This window comes from Macaca nemestrina, chromosome 5 (assembly GCF_043159975.1).
Source record: "Macaca nemestrina isolate mMacNem1 chromosome 5, mMacNem.hap1, whole genome shotgun sequence".
Taxonomy (NCBI): domain Eukaryota; kingdom Metazoa; phylum Chordata; class Mammalia; order Primates; family Cercopithecidae; genus Macaca; species Macaca nemestrina.
Window position 1 is genome coordinate 106,692,419 of NC_092129.1, and position 27,033 is coordinate 106,719,451.

General features: G+C 39.3%; 1 protein-coding gene across 5 annotated transcripts in view; it reads left to right on the plus strand.

Annotated features, from left to right (window-relative positions):
* Window positions 1-27,033, plus strand: part of LOC105496834 (lebercilin LCA5) — a 118,747-nt gene that overhangs the window by 54,124 nt on the left and 37,590 nt on the right. The window contains exon 1 of one of the 5 annotated variants that reach the window (XM_071096816.1): window positions 4,040-4,061. The exons of 1 other annotated variant lie outside the window; for it this stretch is intronic. The gene's annotated coding sequence lies outside the window, so the exon portion shown is untranslated. Of the gene's footprint in view, window positions 1-4,039; window positions 4,062-10,946; window positions 11,212-27,033 lie in introns of those variants that run through there. 3 more of the 5 variants (XM_011767447.3, XM_011767444.3, XM_011767446.3) reach the window with 3 other exon arrangements.

The following is a 27,033-nucleotide window of genomic DNA, read 5'->3' on the forward strand; positions in this document are numbered from 1 at the left end:
CCAGACTTGCTCTAACCATCTACTTATGTGGTTTCCATAAACCACTGTGCAAAAGCTGACGATGAGGAGTAATTATGTCCCACCCCTAGTTTTTACTACTTTCACTTACTTATATTTAAAAGATATTTATTTGTGGCTATCCAGCATTGGACCCTGTTCTAGGTGCTAGCCATATGGTAGAGAACGAAAAAGAATTCCTGTCCTTGTGGTACCTACATTCTAGAAGGCAAGGACATGTTATTTCCTGTAGTACTACAGCCCTCAGCTCTGAACAAATTGGCAAACACTAGAAGGATAAAACATGCAGTGCTGCCAGCTTAGTAAACACACATAATCAAAACTCCCGCTGGCTGAGCAATACCTCAAACTGTCTCCTAATGAAAAACTAAGTAGTCAGAATCTCTTTGTCCAATGATCAGTCGATGTTTAATAATGAAAATAATAATCACATTTAAGGGAACAAATACTTTAAATCTTAAAATTTAAAAATAACACCAGTGTCCTATAATATAATAAAGATTAAAACATTTGGCATATATATATAATGGAACTATAAAACTATTATAAATGATACTTATGAAGTTTTTTTTAAGATGATAAAATTGTTAATTCGTAAGTGAAAATTCATGATACAAAATTATGTATGGCTGGGAGCAGCGGCTCAGACCTATAATCCCAGCACTTTGGGAGGCTGAGGCAGGAGGATAGCTTGAGCTCAAGAGTTTGAGGCCAGCCTAGGCAACATAGTAAGACCTCATCTCTACAAAAAATTAAAAGAAAAAATTAGCCAGGTGTGGTGGTGCACACCTGGTCCCAGCTACTTGAGACACTGGGGTGGGAGGATTGCTTGAGTCTAGGAAGTTAAGGCTGCAGTGAGCTGTGATTGTGCCCCTGCACTCCAGCCTGGGCAACAGGGCAAGACTTTGTCTCAAAAAATTATTATTATTATTATGTATATAGTTGGACTCTATATGTTAATTCAGCAGTCTCAGCTTCTTAGCGTATTAACAAAAATTACATTTCTCCCCCCAATCACTGCTTTCAACTATGCATGGGGAACTCCAGAGTCTCATCATTGAAACATTTCGGACACATTCTATAATATTCTGATTACTTTCAGTTTTTGAAGTATAGTCCAGTTTTAAAACTTCAGTCTAATTTCTAATTCAACCTCTTTTATTTCCGCCACAACCGACTGATGTTGGGGAGCAGTCTCTCGTGGAGGGAGAGGGAATGGATCCAGCTTCTTATGCAAATGGCCCTTGGTTCAGGGTTAGGGAGGCAACAAGGGCCTCACTCTGGTTTAGCATATTCAGGTCAGATGCCAGTGCATCAAGGCTTGAGATGTTCTCCAGACAGGTCAAGTGTGGTGGGTGCCTTTGGGCAATGCTCAGCTTTACCCAGCACCCCTCTGTCGCTGTGAGGAAAAGAAAGACTTCCCTCAGGTCTACACCAGTAGTGTACCTCCCAGTTTCATCTCTGGGTTGTGCTCTTTACCACCCAGCAGCCTCCTGGGGTGGATCATGCTCCTCTGCTTCTCCTCTAACTCATGGAACCATAAAACCTCAGCGGTCCTTGCCATGTCCTTTAAGGTCACAGAGAACCAGACTGTGGGTAGTCTGGTCTTATCCTCTTCTCAGGCATACTATGTCTTTAAGCCTTAATGGCAGTGGTTTTCCTACACCCATCTTCAGAAATTTCTAGAATAGAAACAGGGAATAGTCTCTATGGATGCCTCATGAACAATGGGAAACTCTCCCAAGAACTGTCTCAAATGCTTTAGTCCAATGGTAGCACAAAATTACAAAACGGTTTCAACTTAGGCTGGGCGCAGTGGCTCACACCTGTGGTCCCAGCACTTTGGGAGGCTGAGGCGAGTGGATCATGAGGTCAGAAGGTTGAGACCAGCCTGGCCAAGATAGTGAAACCCTGCCTCTACTAAAAATACAAAAAATTAGCCGGGCGTGGTGGCACGTGCCTGTAATCCCAGCTACTCAGGAGGCTGAGGCAGTGAACCCAGGTGGAGGCTGCAGTGAGCTGAGATCATCGTACTCCAGCCTGGCGGCAGAGCAGGACTCTATCTCGAGAAAAAAAAAGAGTTGCTAGTTAGCAGGCCTCAGGAAGGGAGATGCCAATCTCCTCTTCTTCAAAGCACCCTATGAATTGCTATGAATATTTTCTTGGACTTCCTACTCTCAGCCCCATCCACTCTCTCCTTGGGAGAACGAAAACCCTCTCCAAAAAGCCAAATATGGTTTCTTCCCTTCTTTCCCATACACAGACCTCTCTTACGGTGAAGTAAAAGTGAAGAGAGGAGTTTCCTACGGTGATGGTTGCTGGCAGTAAGGTTGGTTATACACTTTTTAATAAACCCTGGTGGGAGGTTTTGACTCCTAATTATTTATGGCTCCTTAGAGAATGTTCTCAGCTTTGGGTAGTAGCCACAATTCTGAGGCAGCAGGAAAAACCCCACTAAGCAGGAAGTAGGAGAAAGAAGACTGAAGACACTTTCAAGCTTAATCATTTTTACCCCCTTATTTGTATTATCTGGAAACAAAAGTTTTTAATTCATCCAAATATTATGGTTTTCCTAAATATCTTTGGCAACATCATAGTGTCATAATGTTAGGGTCTACGTGGGTTCTATTCCCAATAATTTATTTTTGTGTTATGGATTAGACCAAGGCATGTGAAATTGCTACCCTGTTCTTCCTTCCCTGTTGCGTGGTCCAGATATCATGATCTCAACTCTACTTGTTTCACTTGTACTATTGATTACTTTTTTATTTTTTTTGTTTTAATGGAAGGAAATTTTACATCCCTGGAAAGTTAGTGTTATTTATAAATAGAAATTTATATGAAAGTTGAGAAAATGGAAACATTTTAACTAGAAGCTATTGCTTACCAAGGTTGTATGCAAAGTCAGCCCTTTGTTGTTGTTGTTGTTTATTAAAAAAAACAATGACAGCATGATAGCAAGGTGCTAAGACTACCATCAGGCTTAGGTTTTCTCTTTCCTAAATGCAGAAAGATTTGAAGTCAATGTTATTTAATAATTTCAAGTACCATTAGTGTTAAGTGGCCAGCGTTTTGGACGACACAACTTTGTCAATGTTTTACAGTTTCCATTGTTTTCCCTAGTATTGTGCAGATCCTCCATGCTTTACTTAGCCTAATAGTTACTTATGTACATGTAGTGAGAGGGAACTAAACAACATCTTTTAGTTTCTTTTCTGTTGGAATCTTACTTCTGAAATTATCTTCCTATTAATTATGAAGACAAAATTTTCAGGTGATAAGATCAAAGATTATTTGAATTTACCAAGGCATAATAATGGTTAAAGAAGAAAAAGAAAAGAAAGGGTAAAAACATAAATATGTTAATTCCTCTTTAATAATTCAAGATTTCAGTGATCTGAAAGTATTGGGAAAAGTCACCTGAGTAATAAAGCATGCATCATTTGACTGGATTAAAGTTCAAATCACTGAAAAGCAGCTTATTTTTCATCCGTCACCATGGATACAAAAGGACAGCTGAAGTACAGGCATCTGACATCACAAGCATGCCCAAACAGGCCTGCAGGGGAGCTGCAGCAGCGCCACAAAGGACAAAAAGAAAAGCGGCCAGGGAAGGGGAGGAACTCGCAAAGGGAAACAGGTCATTGTTAAGATGATGAGTCAGAAGTTGGGTTGGGAAGATTAAATACAGGGAGACATGAGGCCAGCTGAGAAGCTTGACGACTTCAGCATTTGTTTACATTGACCTTTCAGTACCCTTCCTAGCCAGAAATAGAACTAGAGGGAGACCAAGACACTGTATCAGATCAGTTGCTACTCAAGCAGTAGTTTCTGTAGCTTCTTCTATTTTCTTCTTATTTTGTGCTTGGGCTTTAATTTTAAATAATTTAAAACATTTAAAATTTTAAACATTTAAAAATAAAGTTTTAGATATTTATTTGCCTGGCTCATCTAATGCTAAAAATAATCCCTAAAGTAGCTGAATACTCCAAATAACAGCTTAAAGAATCAAAGGAACAGTATGTGCTGCGCAACAGGAAACGGTAAATATTGAGAAAAATTGCTATTTTAGGTGTTGTTACTCATGAAGAGACACAATTTCTATTTTGGTTTATTTTTGATTTTTACTAACTTAAATTTTTTTTCTTATCAAAATGCAGCACATCTATTCTCAGGTTGCTGGGTAGTACATAAAGACCCAGACAGGAATGCTGGATTCGGAGGTGTGCTGGTAAAGGTTTAACAAGCGGCTCTGGGGAGGCTATGATTTGTAGCATTTGTTGGTTTCCATGGTGTAAATATTCTCACCATGGTTGATTTTGAGCTACCAGGGTGACATCAATTGGCTTGCAAAATTTCTGAAAATGTAACAATTGGCTTTTGCAAGCTGGAACCAGCTGGCTCCAGCACAGCAGTGATTATTCCAGCTCTGACACCAGCTTGGGGTGGAATTTTAAGCACCTCACTGGGCCTCGGTTTCCTTATCTGATGAAGGGGTTGGAGCTGGGCTTAATCTTTGGTTGTTAAAACTCCATTGGCTTGCTCTAGTTGTAAGCCGGTCCAACCCGCTTGATTTTGTCGTTGTTGTTGCTCTGTTTCATTTTAGGCTTTTAGCAGCCGGAAAAGCCATGGTTTTTAGTTTCTGTCTCTAGTGTTAGGCAGAAGAGGGATGAGGAAGGGGCTTTACTGGCCAAAACGGAAACAGGAACTGAGAACCCATGACTGTATTCTATCCCCTGGACACCCTTGCAGGGTGATTTGAAAGAGGATTCTTGGGGGCCACTTATGGAAGAGGGTATTTGAGAGATGCTGAGTTGTTAGGGTTCTAATTCCTCATAGACACTTCAACTTTGCAGGGCAATTCTGATTTTAACTAGCAGTTTTGTTTTATATTTATTTAAAAGGTACTGTTTGAAAAGAAGGGTCTCTTAGTAAGGAAAAAATGACATCAGAAGATAACTTGAATAATTGATCATAAAGGCCCTCTTATATTTATAAACAACTGACGATTCTATGAAACTAAAAATGTGAATCAAACACCAATATACTGATGTCTGTAGAGTACTTGAAGTGTTTGTCGGAGGCTCCTCAGATGAGGCCTATGAGTATGTATGTGTGCAGACTACACAGATTGTAATCCACTTGTGCCCCTCACCTCCCTGCTGCTATGCCTCCTTCAACAGAGAGACAATTACTATGTTTTAAATATGCTTCTTATGTTTTTAATATGGGGTTTCCATATAAGATTTTACTTGAGAAAGGGTTCTGCTGCAGAAAGTGGGTGGGGGATTAAAGACAACTGACTGATGCCATTTAACAAATCCAGACACCAAGCTTTAAGAAAGAATGCCTTATCCTGTGTTTCACAACTAGTAAGAGGCAGAGCCATGTATGGAATTCAGGACTCTGGATTTCCAGACCAGCAATATTTTCCTTTTTGGAAGCTTGCTACCTGGGACCATTACTTTCTATTATATACCTCTGGGTAAATAATCTAATCCTGTGTTGTCCAATAGGTTAGCTACCACCTACATGTGACTACTGAGTACTTGAAATGTGGCTGGCCTGAAATGAAATGTGTTGTAACTGCAAAATATATACTAGGTGTCAAAATCTTAGTATAAAAAAAGGTGAAATATCTCATCGATGACTTTAAAATACTGATTGCAAGTTGAAATAATTTGGATATTAAATATTAAATAAAACTAACCTTACTTTTTAAAAACTTATTTTATTTATTTTTGAGACGGAGTCTTGCTCTGTTGCCCAGGCTACAGCGCAGTGGCACGATCTCTGCTCTCTGCAAGCTCTGCCTCCTGGGTTCATGCCATTCTCCTGCCTCAGCCTCCCGAGTAGCTGGGACTACAGGCGCCTGCCACCACGCCCGGCTAATTTTTTGTATTTTTTTAGTAGAGACGGGGTTTCACCGTGTTAGCCAGGATGGTCTCCATCTCCTGACCTCATGATCCGCCCGCGTCGGCCTCCCAAAGTGCTGGGATTATAGGCGTAAGCCACCGCGCCCGGCCTAAAAACTTATTTTAATGTGATTGCTAGAGAATCTAAAATTAAGTGGGTGGATCACATTCTATTTCTATTAGACAAATCTGATTTATCCTCAGGGTCAGTTTCCTCATCTATATTCTATTTCTCAGGGCTGTTTAAGATCACAAGGTCATCTTCATGAAAGTACTCTGTAGAGTGCCAGGCAAATATAAGACCTTATTTCAACACATTTTAATTCTTGTGTGGTCATCAACTGTTAGTTGTTCTCTGTAAGATGGCAAAAGTTTTGTGGAGGATTTTTTTTCTTTTGCTGTTGTTTACATGGGTTTTTTGGGGGTGGGAGGAGAAGGAGGAGATAAAGTAATGGTGTACGTTGCAAACATAGTAACAAGCACATTCATTTAGTCTCCTCTTTTATATTCAGTGAGTAAAAGACACATTAGACTAGAGCCAATTGTTGCCTGACAGGAACAGAGACATTGAGAAGGAACTTCTCCCTAATGCCCACCTTCCAACCTCTCCCTAAGTGCCCCATTTTAGCAGAACCTGCTGATAAGCCAACTAGCAAGGGTGTCTGGGAAATGCAGTTTGTTGAGTCCTAGCTCCTGCACCTTAAAGTAGAATATAGAGGCCAGGTGTGGTGGCTCATGCCTGTAATCCCAGCACTTTGGGAGGCCAAGGTCGGTGGATCACCTGAGGTCAGGAGTTCGAGACCAGCCTGATCAACATGGTGAAACCCTGTCTCTACTAAAAACACAGTATTAGCTGGGTGTGGTGGTGCATGCCTGTAATCCCAGCTATTAGGGAGGCTGAGGCAAAAGAATCGCTTGAACCCAGGAGGCGGAGGTTGCATTGCAGTAGCTGAGATTGCGCCATTGCACTCCAGCCTGGGTAACAAGAGCGAAACTCTTTCTCAAAATAAATAAATAAATAAGTAAGTAGAATATAGAAAAGCCAGGCTAGGATCTGAAAAACAAAAGGCATATAACTGGCACAACTGCAGTTCAACTTTGGCACTGGTGTAAGTGGTGGTACTCAGTAACTTCACGATGGCCACCAGCAGGAGTTGCTTGGTCTTGGAGAGAAGAGGGATAGATAGACTGTTGCCTGGCAGAGCAGTGGTCCTGGTATCTTGCCTAGTGGGATGCCCAGTAGAGGTAGGTATGTTTGTAAGTATGAGACACTCTCTAGGAAGTCCCAGAAATTATTGGTGGGGAAGTCTTTGGAGGGGTCGGGTACTATAAAGCAGAAGCAGTCAAATAGTAACAAAATTTGGTTAATCTCATCTGTATTTACAGACTGGGGAACTTATAATTACAAGAGTTTTTCTTAAACAAAATGTGAAAACAGGCCCACCAGACTGATCTATGAACCTATTTGAATAAAATTATTATCACTTTTGGGGACATCTATTAGCTTTGTCCAGTATTTCTTCTTCTAGTAACAGCATTCCAGTTTTCCTTTGGAGAATCACCTCACTATTCTGAGTGAACATGAAAGATAAGGGGACTTTATCATATTCTTTCCCCAAGCAAACACTTGGCCACAGTAATTATTACTAGTTTATATTCAGGTGTGGGCAGTCAGAGTTAATACCATGATTTCTGCTGGACCAATCAGGAAAGAGATATTCTTTTTCCATTGGGGTTCCTAGGTAAATAGAATGTAAATCTGGAGCATTCGTGGTCATACCTGGAAGGGAAAGCCTGCCTTAAATGAGACCAACACATAGAAAGTACATCCAAGAGACAGAGAAGAAAAAATTGTAATGATATTGAGCACTTGGATCCAAACGTAAGTGGAACTAGGTCTACTAGATGTTTCTGTTATACAAGCCAATGCATTTTTTTTTAAGCCATTAAAAAATTGAGGTAAAATTTACATACAGTGAAAAGCACATGTATTTTTATATATTTTGATGAGTTTTGATAAAGGAAACTTTTTTTTTTGAGATTCTCATTCTGCCACTCAGGCTGGAGTGCAGTGGTGTGATCTCAGCTCACTGCAACCTTCGACTCCCAGGTTCAAGTGATTCTCCTGCCTCAGCCTCATGTGTAGCTGGGTCTACAGGTATGCACCACCACGTCTGGCTAATTTTGTATTTTTAGTAGAGATGGGGGTCTCACCATGTTGGCCAGACTGGTCTCAAACTCCTGACCTCAAGTGATCTGCCCGCTTCGGCCTCCCAAAGTGCTGGCATTACAGGCATGAGCTACCATGCCCGGCCGGAAACTGTCTTTAACTACCATGTCAGTCAAAACAGCATATTCACATGACTCCAAAAATAACTTTCAGTCCCTTCCACTCGATCCTACCTCCATCCCCACAGTGAATAACTGTTCTAATTTTTTCCATTTTAGATGATTTTTGCCTGTTTTTGAATTAAAATTTCCAAGCAACATGACATCAAGAAGTTAGATATAAAATTTTTGAATTTTATGTATCACATTTCTGTAAATTATATAAAATTGTGACGGTGCTTTTCTTTTTTTTGTAGAATGGTATGAAATAGACAACTGAACTTTAGCTAAGGATAATTATACTTACGTGCTTTCCAAAATACTATATATAGTATGTCCCCCCTTTACAAATGATGGTTATTGTAATTTCTCTGTCTACAGTTACGGAGTCTATTTATCTACCTTTACTTTTTTGAAACTTCTAACAATTCAAACTTGGCACTAGTTTCCCCAAAGGAAATGAAAATAATCCTACTAGTAAGCATTTGTGGGAGTATTTTAATTACATTATATCAGCTATATCATTGCCATATTGCGTTAAAGAGGCCAATCGAAGTCCTACAGAAAATGAACATTCAGTTAGCAATACAGCAAATCTGGAGATATAGCACTATCAATGACAGAAGGCCAGGCATATTAAAAATAAAACACCAAAGTGCTTAATGACCATTGCAGAATTTATTTCATAAGTAAAATCTTTAAAAACAAGAAGTCTGATTTCTGTTAACTATAATTTCAAGCGGCAGAAATATAAACGTGGTTTGGTTAACTTTGTTTCCTTTATTTCTGAAAAGCAGAATCCTGTGTGGCAGTGAAATAAAATGTCAAGTGGTATCTTAGAAAATTCTAGCCCTATCAAAAATAATATATAAAACCATATAATATCATAAAACTTTTACAATTGTTTTCTATTTTGGGGTAACCTTTTAAAACAGTAATTCAATAACTAGTTTTTCTGTAAATTTATAAATTTTCTGGTCTTTTTTCAAGGTCAAACTGATACTGTTATTTCGAATATGAGGGGGTGACTTTATTTACACTGTAAGAATCCTGAGAATATGTTACACACAACTAGACAATTTTTTGGACTCTCCCAGCGTTTTAAATATTTTCTTGCTTACCAACAACTTCTTAACCTGTAGGTGAAACACACTGAAGGCACTAAATCTGAAACCACGAAATTTGGAAGCAGACCTAGGCTTGTACTCTGGCATTGCTACTTACTACTTTAGTATCTTGTGGTAGATACGTTAACTTCTTTAAATCTGCTTTCTCAAGTATAAACAATGAATAACAATACCTGTCTGGAGTCATGAATGAAGATGGAATGAGATTATACTGCCTGGAGCATTCGGAGGGTTGAATAAATGGTGGTTTCATTCTCTGCTGTTCTTCAGCAATCCTGATTTGACGCTTCCGTGACAGGCATTTGTTTGTCCACGTAAATATGGCATGTTTCCTGATTCTTCCTAGCATCTTCCCTTATAAGTAATCCACCCATACATTTACATGTTAATTCTAACAGAGTCCATCAGTGAGCTATTTTAACAGAGTGTCAGCAGAGATAGATTAAAGAATTGATGAAAGGTAATTCAGTGCAATTTAGGGATTACTCATCTTATTTTCACTAACAGATGACTGCCATCTTGTACAGATATATTTCGCATACAGAAATTTACGTTTAATCACAATATTGTTTGGGTGGGTTAGTCTGTAACTTGAAGCATAATGTATTGACAGGATAAAATGAAAGCTTTGAAACAGTGCAAAGGTGGAAAAACGAGGTTAAGCAAGAAGTAGGAATTACCAATCTTCATGGTTAGAAGATTCATTGGGAAGCATTTGCCTTCAAATATTAGATTCTCTAAAGAATGGTGGTAAAGGCCAGTGAGCAATTAACCGCCAGAGTAAGTATTAAACCACCTTGATAATCAGATGGCTTGGAGCATTTAAAGCCCTCACGAAAGAGGATTTTTTTTTCACCTCCCCTGTCTCCAGCAATTAATGCCATTTTTAAAAGAGAAAATATGTCACACATCAGCTCTCAATAGGCTACTGACATGCTCCTCAAAACGTTCCTTAAAAACAAAACAAAACAAAAAACTTGTGTGCAGTATTTCAGATGCCATTCCACCCCAAACCCGTTCCAAAACCTAAAAATCACTTTCAAGCCAAACTCACGGCTCGTTGGTGATTCACGGCCAGGATCTCGAGGCAGGAACATTAGTGCACTCACCCCGTATCCTCCTGAATCAGCCATTTCGGTAAGAAGACCCAGAAGCACTTGCCGTTTGTTTGTAATTTGTTGACAATTTTAAAGCAAGTTATTTCCCAAAGGAAATCTAAGCAATTAAGTGTTTTACATTAAGCAGTCGCCAATTTTACAATTCATTTCATGAACCCACTTTGTCCTCCGCCCGCGTCCCTCTCAGAGCCCGCTACGCTCAGCAGTCAAGCCTTAGCACAGCACAACCCATAGGAGCCTGGCGCGCTCCGCGCTTTGCCCCAATTTCCCTACTTGGGGTCTCCGCTACAGCTAGAGCAGTCGGCCAATAGAGGCCTTTTCCCGCACTTGCCGTCCCGCCTTCCAGTTCCACTGAAGCCAATAAAAAGGGCCGTCTGGAGACAGAGGCCAATGGGAGCTCGAGTAGAGTCATCATGATTGGCTGCGGTCTCTTCGTAGTGCAGTCTAGGCCTCCACCTCCGTTACCCTGGAGCCCAGGTTACGGCCGCTGCCACCCAGGATCCGCGGTCCTCGCCCCTGTCCCATCCCTGTGTTCAAACCTCACGCAGCCTGGCAACCTCGGCACCCGCCCCGCAGCCTCCGCAGGAGCCAGGCACCCACTCTTTGGCGGCCAGACGCCGAGGCCCCAGGTGGGATTCGGTCCTAAGAGGGAAGGCAAGAGGCGGGACGCCGCATCGGCTCTGCGAAAGAGCTGGCGGGTTGGAGGTGGGCTTTGAAGTGGGCGTGGAGACGGCGGGGGAGGTGGAGGTGCGAGGTGATGCTGGGGTGAAGCGTCTGGGAGCTGGCGAAGGGGCGTTCTTGGATGGGGGCCTGCGGGTGGTTCTTAAAGCAGGGAAGATGAAAGGATTAGCGACGGGGAGGATTTAGGGACCGCGAGGAGAAGGAAGACCTTGGAAAATGAGTAAAGAGCTCGCCTCCTGAGAGGGTCCCGAGGAAGGGAGGTTGACCGGCACTGGGGGGACTGGGAAGTTAGGAGGAGAGGAGCTGGGAAAGGGTATTTACTTCCAGGGACCGGGAAGAGAAGGAAGGAAGCAGGCGGATCTAGAGAAGGGGTTAAGAGTTATTAAAACAAACAAAACGAAAACCTTGGAGGCCCGTGGAGACTCAAGACTAGAGAGGAGGGGCAGGGCCAAGGGCCAAGAAGGAAAAGGAGGCTTTGGTAGCTCTGGGATAATAATAGATGTGTTATTATTAGAGTGGAAGGCCGTACTTGTCCAGGCTGTGATATTTCTATACATCCTTCAGGGATGGGATGAGAGGAATAAAGATGGTTAGCAAATAAAAGAAAAAAAAAGTGCCTTTTTGGCACATTTGAGTTGGAGTGGGTACTCAGATACAGTATGTTTACGTTAGATAGACCGTGGGATAGTGTTTAACAGTGAAGAGCCCTGGTCCAGTTCATCTGATATAAACCCCTTTTTTGTTCACTTCGTTCTTTGGAAAGCGTACTTGGGCACATATTTATGCCCGTCCTTTATCTTCACGTTAAGAACTTGCATTAGCGATGTCTTTGGAATCAAAAGTCATTTAAATTAGTTTTTGGGAGTGGCTATATGTTTTTTAGAATGGTAAAACCGATGTTTCCAGTTCTTTACTCATTCCCTCTTTCTTTTGCGTGGTTATTTTATGTTTTTTTTTTCCAGTTGTTCCACATTTAAATTCTATATTACAATTTTAAATATTTCACTTTGTGATTTCCTGCATGTTAGCTAGTATCTTTATCCAAATAAGTTATAGGAAATAATTGTTTGTTTTGATTCTCTAAGTTGACAAAGTATCGTTTTAAATATCAAAAAGTAGTTTGTGACTTTGGAAAAGATATTTTTCTTCTTCTGTCAGTCATATCTCTTCCGTTAAACGTATTGTAGAACTATAATTCTGTAGGACACAATGGAAGCCCATTGAAATAAAGATGCTACCCTTCTCTTGGGTTCTTCTTCTGCCTGTCATTCTTCAACTCCTTTGTGGGATCTTCTTCCTCTGCCCACCATATTTCATTATTGTTTTTCCCCATAATCCAGTCTTCTGTCTTCTTTTTTTTATTCTGTGTTCTTGGCTGTGTTCTTCCTCTCCTTTGGGTTACACTATTTGTGTTTTATTAACACTCTCCCGATTTTTTATTTCTGATCTGGAACTTTTGAGTTACTGTCAAACTTTTGTAGCTAATTTTTGGTATTTCCACATAAATTTCCCATTCATAGGCATCCCAAACTCAATATGTCCAATATTGAACCCATCACCTTTCCCTGCCAAAACTGTCCTGCTTGAATACCACATTCTCCTAATTTTGCAAGCCCCAAACTTTGGAATTTACTCACGTTCTTCTCTATTCTCATACTTCATAATTTGTCACCAAGTGTAGCTTATCTTACTTGAAAAACATTTATGAATCAATTCTGTACTCTGTATCTCTAGTTATACTACCTTCAAAACACTATCTGTCAGTGATTATCGAGACCAATTGATATTCTTCCTCCAGCTTTCCTGCCCTCCAATTCTTGGATTGGAGATGGATCTTTGCAAATGTCAGATCTGATAATATTAACCCTACTGGAGAGCCTTGGTTACCAACCTTTTTTTTTTTTTTTTTTTTTTTTTTTGAGACGGAGTCTCGCTCTGTCGCCCAGGCTGGAGTGCAGTGGCCGGATCTCAGCTCACTGCAAGCTCCGCCTCCCGGGTTCACGCCATTCTCCTGCCTGAGCCTCCCGAGTAGCTGGGACTATAGGCGCCCGCCACCTCGCCCGGCTAGTTTTTTGTATTTTTTAGTAGAGACGGGGTTTCACCGTGTTAGCCAGGATGGTCTCGATCTCCTGACCTCGTGATCCGCCCGTCTGGGCCTCCCAAAGTGCTGGGATTACAGGCGTGAGCCACCGCGCCCGGCCACCAACCAACTTATTAATGACATAGAGATTCTTCTTGTGATATTATCTTCTACCCCATCCAGTCCCACTTATTATTACTTTAGCACTACTCCCCAGCCAATCCCATCCTTTTAAGCTAGCATTGTCCATTTGAAGTAGAATGTGAGGTATATCCATTTTTTCAGTAGACACAATAAAATACAGATGAAATTTTAATAGATTTTTAAACCACATATATCCAAAATATTATTTTAGCATATGTCAATATAAGAAAGATTATAGACGAGCTGTTTTATGGTCTGTTTTATGTACTAAGTTTTCAAAATTCCACATGTATTTTACACTTACCGCATATGCCAATTCTGAATAGCTACGTTTGAGGTGCTCAGGAGCCGCTGTGTTGGACAGCACAGTTTTAAAGTATTTGCTGTTTGGTGATATGCCATGCTTATCTAGTGCCTTTTACTTTTGCAGATGCTGCATCCTCTTATTGAAATAGGGTCGTACTTCACTGTCTTCTTTTTCTAACCTCATTTACCAACCCACTGTTCAAACACACACACTCAGGAAATTATAATTGTGCTTAACCTCTGCTAATACCGTAAGACTCAATTTAGGCATTATCTTCTATAGAAACCTTCTCAAACTCCCTCTGTCCTCTAATCTTAGTTTTGAGTTTACTAAGCTTCCTCTGCTTCCTTTTATCATTAGTACTTATAGACTGTCGTATTATTTTTTTTTCTCTCTTGGTTGGGAATCACTTAATGGTAAGGGATCAGTTGTATTTTACTCATTTTTGTATCTTCAGCTCCATCTATAATTCAGTGCCTGACACTTCGTAGGTGTTCAGTAAATGTCTTACAAATGAATGAATGAATGAATATTGTATGATGTTTTCATTTGACTAAACTTTGGGAATATATACTGTACTTAAGATGCTTTAATTTGATCTATTGTTTAAAGTGTTTAAAATAAGCTGGTTATGTCTTACATTTTAAGTGTAGCATTTACTGTGACCTGATTGATCATATTTGATCATACTTTAAATCCAAACTTTATTTTTTGGTTTTATTTATTTTTTGTTTTATTTTTAACTAAAAATAGTTTGGTTTTTAAGCAAGATTATGCAGATAAGTAGCAGAATAAGGAAAATGCTTATAAATACGTGGGGACATGTATTAGAAGAGTGGAGAAACTTATTTCTCCTTTGCGGAAGAGAAACAGTTGTAGTTTTCTACAAAAACTAACTGCTTCTCTTCCGCAAAGGAGAAAAACCAAATGTAGCAATATGGTTTTTACTTTTATCTCATCTTTTTTGGGGGGAGGAGAAATGTCCTTGTTTATCTTTCTTAAGTTTATTTCCATTTTATTTGCCTAGTTGTCTGTTGTGTGAACTCTTGCTGGCAGCAAAGGTAGCCAGTCAACAATGTTTTATACAAAGAAGCTGAGCACGGGGATATGTCAGGAAATTAACAGTTTATTGATTTTACCGTTTTTTCTTAAAACTAAGATTGTTTACTTAGAGTCAGATGAATTAGATACCATTATAATATTTATATACAATGGACTCAGTAGCTTAGATTTGTTTTCTGATTCATTTGTAATCGGAGATAAAAGAAACTTCTAGCACTCGAGGATCTTTAGGTTATCTTTTTTTTTTTTTTTTGACCTGTTATGTGTAATCTATACTGTTTGAGACTTTTTACTTTTTTTTTAAAGGAGAGTTTACTTTTGGATGAGCAATGTCAAGAATTAGATTTGGTAGCTTTCTATTATTGCTGTAGTAGCATGTTTAGCCAGCTTTAGGAAATAAACAATTCTTAGGAATTGAAATTGGGTGCAAGAATTATAATTTTCCTTTTTTGCTTTTATCTAGTTAATTCTTTGATTATCATTGAGAGGGAACTAATGGGATGCATACAAGTACTCTTCACTCCCCTACTCCCCCCCCACAACAAACAACTATTAACTGACTCATTCTTGGTTTAAATTAGTGCAGAACTACACATGGAGTATAAATCTTTAGTGTTCTGTTCATCTAAGATCACTTTTTTCATTTAAAAAAAAAGAATGGGCCGGGTGGGGTGGCTCACGCCTCTAATCCCAGCACTTTGGGAGGCCGAGGTGGGCGGATACGAGGTCAGGAGATGTAGACCATCCTGGCTAACACAGTGAAACCCTGACTCTATTGAAAAAACAAACAAATTAGCTGGGTGTGGTGGTAGGCACCTGTAGTCCCAGCCGCTTGGGAGGCTGAGGCAGGAGAATGGCGTGAACCCGGGAGGCGGAGCTTGCAGTGAGCTGAGATCGCACCACTGCACTCCCGCCTGGGCAACAGAGCGAGACTCCGTCTCAAAAAAAAAGAGAATAATTACATTCACTCAATAGTATTATGACTACATTACATTAGTCATTACATTAGTGAGAAATTATTGTTGTAATTGCAGGTGAAATTCATTTTGTTTGAAGCCTTATTAGGTTTTCAGTTATTTAAAATTAACCTGGAAAAAAATATTTCAGCTTTAAAATGGCAGTGACTCTGAGCAAAACTTTTTGATTTGCTGACTTTTCTCTCAGGAATTTTAGAGATTTAAGTTATTCATATGCAATTATTTTGAAAGAGGGAAGATTTAATTAACATTTTTTTTAAAACAAAAAGGAAAATTTTATAAAATGGAACTTAATATTCTATTTGAAATAACATTATAATCATTCATTTCACAAATAATGAATGGTGGGTGGTGTGTTTACTATGGTGAACTAAACAAACAAGATTTCTGTCTCACGGGTCATATTTAGTAGGAGAGGTAAGACAATAAATGTAAGATTATTTCCAGTAGTAACAAGGTCTGTGAAGAAAATAAAGCAGAGTGATAGGATAGAGTGACTGGGCTCACTTTAATAGAAGATTGTCAGGGAGTCATTTTTGAGAAAGTTATGTTTGTGCTGAGAACAGGAAGAAGAGAATGAACCACTTTTGTGAAGTTCTAGTTAGTGCAGCAAGTACGAAGGCTGTTGGCAAAAATGGTTTATGTTGAAGGCACAAAAGAAGGTTAGCTTACCTGAAAAAGGAAATTTGAGAGGAAGAGTCATGTAAGGATAGAGAAGTAGACAGAAGGGCACGACTTTGTATGAGTTTGCAGGCCTGGTTAAGGACTCTGACAGCCATAGGAGACCATTGAAGTGTATTAAGCAGGAGAGCAGTGCTGGTCTGATTTCTGTTTTGAGTTGCTTTTTCTCACTGCTTTGTGAAAAACTGACGTGAAGCAAGGATGAAAGTGGAATATCAGTTAGGAGGTTATTGCAGAAGTCCAACAGAGAAAACGTGGATGTGGATTAGATTCACATGACTTAGACTAGAGCAGTAGCACTGTGGATAGTAAGAAATGGTCAGATCTGGAATATAGTATGGAGATTTAAAGTGTCTGGTTTTACAGATGGTTTGGATGAGAGATGTAGGAAGAAGGAATCCAGGACGATCTTTAGATTTGTGTCATGAGTAATTTAGTGGATGGATTTACCATTTAATGAGATCAGAAACATAGGAAAGAGTTGAGGTGGAAAAGGGACAGATAATGATTTCAGTTTTGGACATGTAAATTTGAAATGATTTTTAGATATCCAAATAGAACTGTCAAGTAGGAAGGTGAATATATGAATGTGGAAGCCAGGGTAAATGAAGTCTAGATGAGATCACCTAAGGAGAGAGTATAGATAACATGTGCTACACTGTGTATTCCAACATTTAGAGATCAGGAAGAGGAGGCAAATTCAACAAAGGAGACTGACAGGAGACAGCCAGTGAGGTAGTAAGCAAACCAGGAAAAGCAAGTAAGAGAATTTTTAGGAGGGAAGGAATGGTTGGTTATGTCAAACACTGCTGTGAGGTTAAGGACCAGTAGGACAGAAAATTGGCTGATGGTGGGAGGAGATGTGCAAAAGACGAAATAAGAAACTTGGCTGATGGTTTTAGGAAGGTGAATGTCATTTGTGAGCTTGACAAAAGCTGTTTCAGTGGAGTGGTGGAGATGAAAACCTGACTAGTGTGGGTTCAAAAGGAAATGTTTGGAAAAGAAGTGATAGCATTCTAGGTTAAAGATTACTCTTCAAAAAACTATTGGAAAATTGGAGTAGAGAAATTGGGTTGTAGATGCAACAGAACATGGAATCAAGCATCAGCTTCATTAGCACCTCTTCGTTGATAGGAATGATCCTGTAGAGAGGGCACAATTGCAGAAACACAATCCTTGACATTGAGAGGTAGTATGGGAAAGAAGATGAGTAAAAGTTTAGCTTTAAAAAGGAGCAGAAATGCTTCTTCAGTTTTAGCAGAGTTGAGAGGGCAAAGAGGATGGGATAGATAGAGGTGGAGGTGGCTTCAAAGATGAGGTAGTTATCATCTGATTATTATCGAAATACTGAGTAGGTCACTCAACTAAGACTCAGAAAACTTATAGTCTGTTTCAAGTTTTACTAACTGAGCTTTCTGTCCTTGGACCAGTTGTGAACTGGGTAAGTCATTTTGTTTTTCTGGGCCTCAGTTTCCTAAATATTTGCAAAGGAAAGACTTGATTTCCTAGGGTCCTGTCCAGTGGTAAATTGTTATGTAATCCTGTTAAGCCGTAGTAGTTTTTATTGCTTTATACATTATAAGAAAACTTAATAATTATTTTCTTTACCTCATCTTTATCTATTTCTCTTTTTTTGGTCTAATTTTTTTATGTCTTTTCTTTTTTATTTAACTTATATTCTATTTGCCTGTTTGCTTAATTGAGCTATTTTTCTGAAGTGCTATTAGCCAGGCAGCTACAAGTTTCTAGAAGGACTAAGGACTAAGTTTTTACAAGTGAATTTTCACAAGTGTCTGAGTTTCCATTCTCTAGGAAAGCTAAGTTATTTGGGTTGTTATATTTCCTAAGGATGTACTTGCTTATTAAAGGCAATGGTGAATTGTGAGATGATATAAGTATTACACATAGGTTAGAAAAACCTACCTTATTTCACAATAGAACCTAACTAATCAGAAGTTTAGCAAAGAAAAGAATATATTCTCTAGTGCCCCTGGGGCTGTTCTTGTTATCACTGTGAGAAACATGCTCACCTGTTTAAACCCATCGAATGGAGTCAGAGGCACAAAGAACAGTGAAAGTGATACTTTTAATAGTTGATACTTTTATTTTTTATTTATTTATTTATTTTTTGAGACGGAGTCTCGCTTTGTCGCCCAGGCTGGAGTGCAGTGGCCGGATCTCAGCTCACTGCAAGCTCCGCCTCCCGGGTTTATGCCATTCTCCTGCCTCAGCCTCCCGAGTAGCTGGGACTACAGATACCCGCCACCTCGCTTGGCTAGTTTTTTGTATTTTTTAGTAGAGACTGGGTTTCACCTTGTTAGCCAGGGTGGTCTCGATCTCCTGACCTCGTGATCCACCCATCTTGGCCTCCCAAAGTGCTGGGATTACAGGCTTGAGCCACTGTGCCTGGCAAGTGTTGATTTTTAATAGTAGTTTTGCAGGATTGGGTGTCTGGTAGGCAGGCACACCCAGGGCAGCTACAGCAGGTAATTTATCTCCTAGCACACAAGTTCCTCCCCCAGTTCTTCACTGGTCGAGTACTATTGTGTCCGCAGTTGGTTCCTTCTAGTGGGTTTGTGGTCTCGCTGACTTCAGGAATGGAGCCATGACCTTCGTGGTGAGTGTTACAGCTCTTAAAGATGGCATGGACTCAAAGAGTGAGCAGTAGCAAGATTTATTGTGAAGAGGGAAAGAACAAAGCTTCCATAGCATGGAAGGGGACCTGAGCGGGTTGCTGCTGCTGGCTGGGGTGGCCAGCTTTTATTCCCTTCTTTGTCCCCTCCTATGTTCTGTTTCTGTCCCATCAGAATGCCCTTTTTTCGATCCTCCCTGTGATTGGCTAGTTTTAGGATCCTGCTGATTGGTGCGTTTTACAGAGTGCTGATTGGTGCATTTTACAATCCTCTTGCTAGCTACAGAGCTCTGATTGGTGCATTTTACAATTCCCTTGCTAGCTACAGAGAGCTGATTGGTGCATTTTACAGAGCTCTGATTGGTGCATTTTACAATCCTCTTGTAAGAAAAGTTCTGCAAGTCCCCACTTGGCCCAGGAAGTCCAGCTGGCTTCACCTCTCACTATGGGGTTACAATCTTCCTGGACATTGCGTAAGTTTTATACCTCTTATAAGGTTACCCTTATAAGGATACCTTATAAGGCTGATAGATTACACCATCCCCTTCCTTTCTTAAATTTCGATTTCCCAATAACTAAACTTTCTTCCCTTTTATTGGCTGACCCCTCCTCTACATTCTGTTCACTTATTGTGACCTTCTATGTGCATAAGCCCTGTGGTTTGTTACATTTGCAGGTTGGCTGCCAGTGCTTAGATTTATCATGCCTTGAAAGTGGACCATTTAAAATGTTTTCTCACTAATTCACTCCTCTTTTCTACTTACTTTCTTTGGTTTCATTTTTATTTAAACCCTTCTGGTCCTTGAATTGCTTTAGAAGTTTTTAACTTTTTTCTTTCTAGGAGAGTGAGTTTAATTTGGTTTCTAATAGTAGCAGGTTATTTTGCTGGTAAGTTATGGGCATTTGCTTATTAATAGCTGTTTTAATTAATCTCTGTGCTAGTCCCCTCACAAGGGATAATACAACATCCCACTGCTGTTAAGACTCCTGCCACAATTATGAGAGATGTAAGGATTAAAGCTACCATGCATTTCCATTTTTTAAACCAGCCTTCTAGCCAGCCCAAAAATGAGTTATTAATTCCAGCATTTTCTGCCAGTTTGTTGGCTAGAGTTGTTAGTCCTTGTAAAATTTTTGTGATGGTTACATTTGGGGCAGTATTGTTAGGAATGAAAGTATAACATTTCCCACCCAGCATAACACATATGCCCCCTTCTTTTGCTAGTATTATGTGTAGCGCAAGCCTATTTTCCCAGACCATTTGGCTGATGGCATTTAACTGGCTAGCTACCTCTTTGAGAGCGTCTGAGTATAATTGATGAATTTTTGTTGATTATAATCGATGTAGTTAATCTAATCCACATTCTTATTAATAGTTGACCACTAGAAGAGTGCTGACTTAAACCTAACAGGTATTTGGTTTCCAGCCTTAAGTTGATTAGGTATCTCCCTAGGGACTCCTGTTAACACATATATTGGGCTTAAAAGAATTTGTTACATCTTTTCGGTTTTTATGGCCATGTGTATTTTTGAAAATCTTATGGAATGTCAGGGTGAGGGGAATGGCCAGTTGGACTAAAGCACAAGTCCCGGTCCAATCAGATGGTAATGGGTTAACGGAGGTTCCTTTTCCCACAATATCACATGATGTTAGCACCGGGTATGTGGAGAGCTGAGTGATTGCCATTGCCTTACCACTGATGTTTAAGATGTGGGTGCAAGTTGAGGATTCTCCCATGGGCTTATTGAACTCTGTCCCCTGCCTAGAGAGACAAGAGGAGTGGTTTATATTCCCCATAGAGAATGAGGGAATTGCTCTGGGATTTGACTTCCGCAATGCAGGAAAGAGCAATAACAGACTTTTCTAAGTTTCATTTTCCTATGCATCCTTGTTCTGGTATAGAGCCAACATGCAACACATCCTTCAGGATTGATCTTTTATCCTAGGGGAAACAGAACCACCTTTGCCTGAGGTTGTTTTGCAGCACACTCTAGCAGTTACTCTTGTTGAGGGCTTGTACCGAAATTTTGACCCATTCGACCCAGGCATTCACATCCCTGTACCCTGTCTCAGTTTCTAAGGTTTGCCTTAAATTCTTTACCTCAATTATTTTTACCCTTTTAGGGTTATTACTTGGTGGATTAAAGTGTTTATTGGGGTTTGGAGTTGGAGTAGTCCCCGGCAAATGGGAGGTTGAGTTTTTGATTTTTGAGAACAAATTGCCCTGGGGGTCTTTCCCTGTGATATCTGCTCCTTGCCCATATACCCAAGACGCTTCCTTTGGTTCTTGGTTTAGAATGGCTGGATTGTTAATGGTGATGAGTATAGGATTGCATTTTAAATTCTGGCAGTTATTTGGTGGGGAGCCCTTGGGCAGATGTAGTTTATTCTTTAAGAGTCTCCAACTCGGAGTTACCCACCCCGTGTTTACTGTCCAACCCTGAAATTGGGTAGTTTACCATACATCATCCCAGCTGGGGCAGAGTCATGCACTACTGTAACCTGTATCTGGTTAAGGGCAGAGATATTTATTTGCCTATGAGAGCTGTCTCTGATTTTTCAAATTCCCACAAAGTAAGACCAGGCAGGCATTAAATCTTATAGTTTGGAGTGCTACCATCTTGGTTACATTAATTACCAACTTGATTGGGTAGGGAGGAGTTCCCTGCCAGTTTCCATTTTGACCTTCTGCTTTTTGTACAGTAGCCCATTTTAGCCATATTAACTTCCAGACATGGGGCCAGCCTATGTTTTCTTGTTAGATTTTTTTTTAGAGTTAACTTTAAGGGTTCCTTAGGTGACCGATGCACCTTTTACTGTTGTTTTCCCCTCCCCTCCCTTCTGGGGTCTGTTTTACGAGTGCCTTGATTGGAGTACAGTGAATCTGCTGGCGTTCAGCTGTTTGCATGGCTGTTTCAGTGCTTAGGAGCACTTGATGGGACCTTCCCAGCTTGGGTGGAGCTTACCTTCTTTCCAAGTTTTAGTCAGCATCAAATCACCAGGCTGGAAGTGGTGAACAGCAAACTTAAGAGGCGGAGTTTGAGTTAGAAGTCCTTTCAACCTAAGGGATGACAGGGTGGAGGATATGGCCAGTTTATAATTTCTTAAGAATTGATCCTTGGTTTCCATAGTAGGGAGATTTGTAGCTCTGCCAAAATATAGGAGCCCATATAATAACTTGTAGGGGGACAATCCCAAGTTTTTTCCTGGGGCTCTTCTAAGGAGTGCTATTGGGAGACATTTGGTTCCAGGCATTTTAGTTTTTAAGGTTAGTTTAGTGATAGCTTTTTGAGAGTTTGATTTATTCTTTTTATCTTTCCAGAGGAAGGGGGATGCCAAAGGGTGTGAGTATTCCATTTAATTTGTAAACCTTCCATAATTCCCTTTAACACCCTTGAGGTAAAGTGACTCCCATTGTCTGAATTAATATTTTTCACCAGGCCAAATGTAGGTAAAATTTGTTTTAATATTATTTTGACCACATTCCCGGCAGTGGCTATTGGAAGAGGAAAGGCTTCCACCCTGAGGGAAAGGTGATTTATGATTACCAGTAAATACTTTAGTTTTCCTGCTTTGGGCATTTCTGTGAAATTTACTTGAACGCTTTGAAATGGTCTTAGTTCGGGAGGCCTTCCTCCTGTGGCCTGTTTTCTAATCACCTTTTTGTTTACCCTTTGACAAGTTACACAACTTCCACATACTTGTTTACTGAGGGCATAAATCCCTGTACACCCATAATTCCTAAGTATTGCATCACACAGAGCCTGGAGTCCCCAGTGACTCCTTAAGTGTAATACAGACATTAGTTCTTTTATTAGAGGTTTACTCACACTAGCTTTCCAAAACTGTCTACTGTTATCTTGGCTGTCTGCTCCAGCTTGTGGCTCCTGCCGCCCCCACACCTGCAGCTGCACTCCCTGGCCTGCAAGGCCAGTTCTTAGTTACAAAGTTAACTTTCACGAGACCTTGCCCTACTGGGTCCTCCGGATCTAATCCGTAGTATTTTTTCATTTGATCGCTGAGCCTCTGCAGGAATGCAGAGGGAATTTCCTCTTTTCTTGTTGAATTTCAAATGCCTTTGAGACATTTTGTGTCCCAGGAGTGGACTCTTTGATCTCTTTAATTATTAGTTTCCTGAGGTTCTGCATTTGGGCCCAGTCCTGGGATTGTGATTATTCCAGTTGGGATTGACATTTGGAAATTTTTGTTTGGCTGGCAAGACTGTTTGCCTGGAAGGGTGTTGCCTCTCCCAGATGGCTATGACCGCTTTCCTAATTATTCCCTTTTCTTCTCCTGTGAACAGGATATTTATGATAGACATTGTTTTAGCCCAGGTGTGAAAGATGGGTCCTAGGAATTGGTCCAGCTGGTCTGCTAAACCGAGGGGATTTCCTAGGAGTGGTTTCATTTCTTTCTTTTTTCTCTTTTTTTAAGTATAAATGATCAACCAGAAATTATCTTCAAATAAATAAAACCAGAAGTATGGTTTTAAATAAAAACCCAAAATAAAGAAACAGAAAAGCTGACACTATATGAAGCAGAGGTAATTCTTGGACCAGAAGAGACTTTAAACAGAAAATGTTTATGTAGTGTTCTCAGAGAAAAAAAAATATTACCTCGGTAATGCAAGAACAGAATAATTATTTTAAAAATCGGAACAGGAAAGAGTTCTTAGAAATGAAGATATTGGCATAATTTTTTAAATGATGGTCTAGAAGATAAATTGAATAAAACTCTTTGAAAATAGAAGAAAAAAAGCAGGCTTATTAGGAGAAATTTCAAAAAGAAAATGGAAAAAAAGGTTAATTACCTGAAAAACAATATAAGAAAACCTCTGGTGCTTAAAGATACAGATTTCCAGATTGAAAGGAAGAGGGGGAGAAAGGGTCCCAACACAACGAAAAAGGCTCACTGGTATTCATGTTCTTGTGAAAAAGATAACCTATAAAGGAATGAGAATCTATTTTAGTATAACTAGAGTGTAAATTCCCTAAGGGCAGGGACTTTTTGTTCATTACTGCTACATAGAGCTCAAGAAATATATTTTGAATAAAAGAGTGACTGTAACATATGTGTCGCAAACAATGCTGATATATTTTGAATAAAAGAATGATTATAACATATGTCTCACAAACAATGCTGAGGGTTTAAAAGACAGTGAAGCAGTGTCTTCAAAGTTCTGAGAGAAAATAACCTAGAATTTGGAATGTATGAAAAGTAATAAGTGTGAGGTAAAATAACAACATTCTCAGGCATGCAAGGACTTATAACATTTACTTCCTAAACCATAAACTCTTTCTGAAGAAGTTATTTAAGGATGTGGACCAGTAAAATGATGATGGAAACTAATAAAGATGACATGATCTAAATGAAATAGTGCACTAACTCAGGAATTTAATAAAAGTAATTCCAGAATGACAGCAGTACAATAGGTCTAGAAAGTAGTTGGTTTAAATTAGAATAGGAAATTCAAGGAAAATGTCCTTAGGAGGAAGAATGGAATGGACTTAGGGCTATTGGTAGATTAAGAAGCTGGTAGGTATTAGTGATATAAGAAATGTTTTTTCCCCTTAATAGGAAAAAAAGACAATTAGGAATTCTAAGAGAAAAACCATGCATAACCAACACGTAGTTGCATGTTGCAACCGTATAAAATGAAGGGTGAGTTAAATCCTCATCTTTCATAGTCTAAAGTTGCTAACTCAAGATATAGTGCACACATAAAGGTATAAGCCATTAAAATGGTTGTTTCAGGGAGCAGGACTTGGATAGTGGGGCATTGGATATTTCCTTTATTTATTTATTTTTATGGAACTATGTGGATATATTTGGGGGCGGCAGGGAGAGGACACTGTTTGTGTGTTCTTCCCCTTGTCCATAGAAAGTTGGTGGGCCCCTCAGATTTAGATAGGATAGGTCATAGGAAGCTACTTCTGCTATGCAAATGTAAACAGAAATAATTTTCATCTTTACCATATAACCAACTTTTAATTATATTACTGGAATTTAAACTGAAAGTTGTTGACAAAGAACATCAGTTATAATTTACTGAGCATCTCATATGTATTGGAATTGCTAATATAATTGTTGATATTTACCAAGTTCTTACTGTGTAATAGTTATTGAATTATCCCATTTAATCCTCACAAGAATTCTCTAAAGTAGTTACTAGTAATATTATCTTTTTACATATTAAAAAATTAGACTTACATTGAGAGGTAAACTCTCCAGATTTACATAGCTAATGAGTACCAGAGCCAGTTACTTGCTGTTATCATTATCCTTTTCTTCTAGACAATTTTTTTTTCATGTATAAATATTTTTTCACATAATTGCAGAGTGAAAGATTCAGGCTGATTTATGTATATTTTTAATATTAGTACTTGCCATAGGAATTGTTGATTTTAGATACAGTAACTAATTTTGAGACTGAGATTGCTAGATACATCAGAGGTAAAATCAAAGTCAAGTGTTTTTTTGCTGTTTAAAATATTTTTCTAAAGAAAATATCAAATACAGAATTGGAAATATTAGAATAATGAATTCAAAAGTCTTCTATCAGTTTACATAATCGTCAACTCATGGTCAATTTTGTATCTCTACCCTTACCCATTTTCCTTTGGGTTATTTTGAAGCAAACCTCAGACAATTTTATTTGTAAATATTTCAACATATATCTCTAAAAGATAAAAATTCTTTTTTTTTTTTTTTTTTTTTTTTTTGAGACGGAGTCTTGCTCTGTCGCCCAGGCTGGAGTGCAGTGGCCGGATCTCAGCTCACTGCAAGCTCCGCCTCCCGGGTTCACGCCATTCTCCTGCCTCAGCCTCCCGAGTAGCTGGGACTACAGGCGCCCGCCACCGCGCCCGGCTAGTTTTTTGTATTTTTTAGTAGAGATGGGGTTTCACCGTGTTAGCCAGGATGGTCTCGATCTCCTGACCTCGTGATCCACCCGTCTCGGCCTCCCAAAGTGCTGGGATTACAGGCTTGAGCCACCGCGCCCGGCCCCAAGATAAAGATTCTTTAAAAAGATAATGACAGTATCAATGTCTCACCTAAAACACTATAATTCCTTAATATTAAATATGTGGTCAGGGCTGGGCATGGTGGCTCACATCTGTAGGTCTGGCTACTCAGGAGGTGGGAGGATTGCCTGAGCCCAGGAGTTCAAGGTTGCAGTAAGCCATGATTTTGCCACTGCACTCCAGTCTAGGCAACAGAGCAAAACCCTGTCTCTAATAACAATAAATAGTGTTTAAATTTTCTTGATTATAATTTTTTAATACAGCTTATTGTAATCAGGATTGAAATACTGTCCATGGATTGCACTTGGTGGTTGTTTCTTAAGCCTTTCTTATTAGATAAATACCCTCTTCTCTCCTCTCTTGTTCTGCTTGCAATTCGTTCATTAAAGAATCTAGTTTTTCCTGTAGAGTTTGCTACAGTCTGGATTTTTTTCTGATTGCTTCCTTGTACCTTGATCTCGTACTTTCAATGTCATTTACATTTAGAGGCTTCATTAGATTCAGATTCAGTTTTTGTGGGGAGGAGGGAACATTACTTCAGAGGTATTATTGTGTCCTATCAGAGACATGGTGTCTGGCTGTTACTTTTCTGGAGCAATACAGCCATTTATGATCATTATATAGCTTCATTATTTCTTTAGGAGTTGTGAAATGTCACTCGTCTAATTCTGTCATTTTAATACTTTGTTTTTTGTTTGTTAACTAGAATAATTCCATAAAGAAATACTTTCCCCTCATCTAATATTTTGTTATTTTCAGATAATAGCTTTTTAAGAGTATATTATAGCAAGATGCATGTGTGATTTTTTTTTAATGTATAAATTTTTAAATTAAATGAGATGGTTTCCTAAAATCTTCCAAAGGTGAATAATTAGGTTTTTGTAAAATATATGAACTCAAGGATTTAAATACTTTTGATATGTTTAAATCGTTTGCTGAT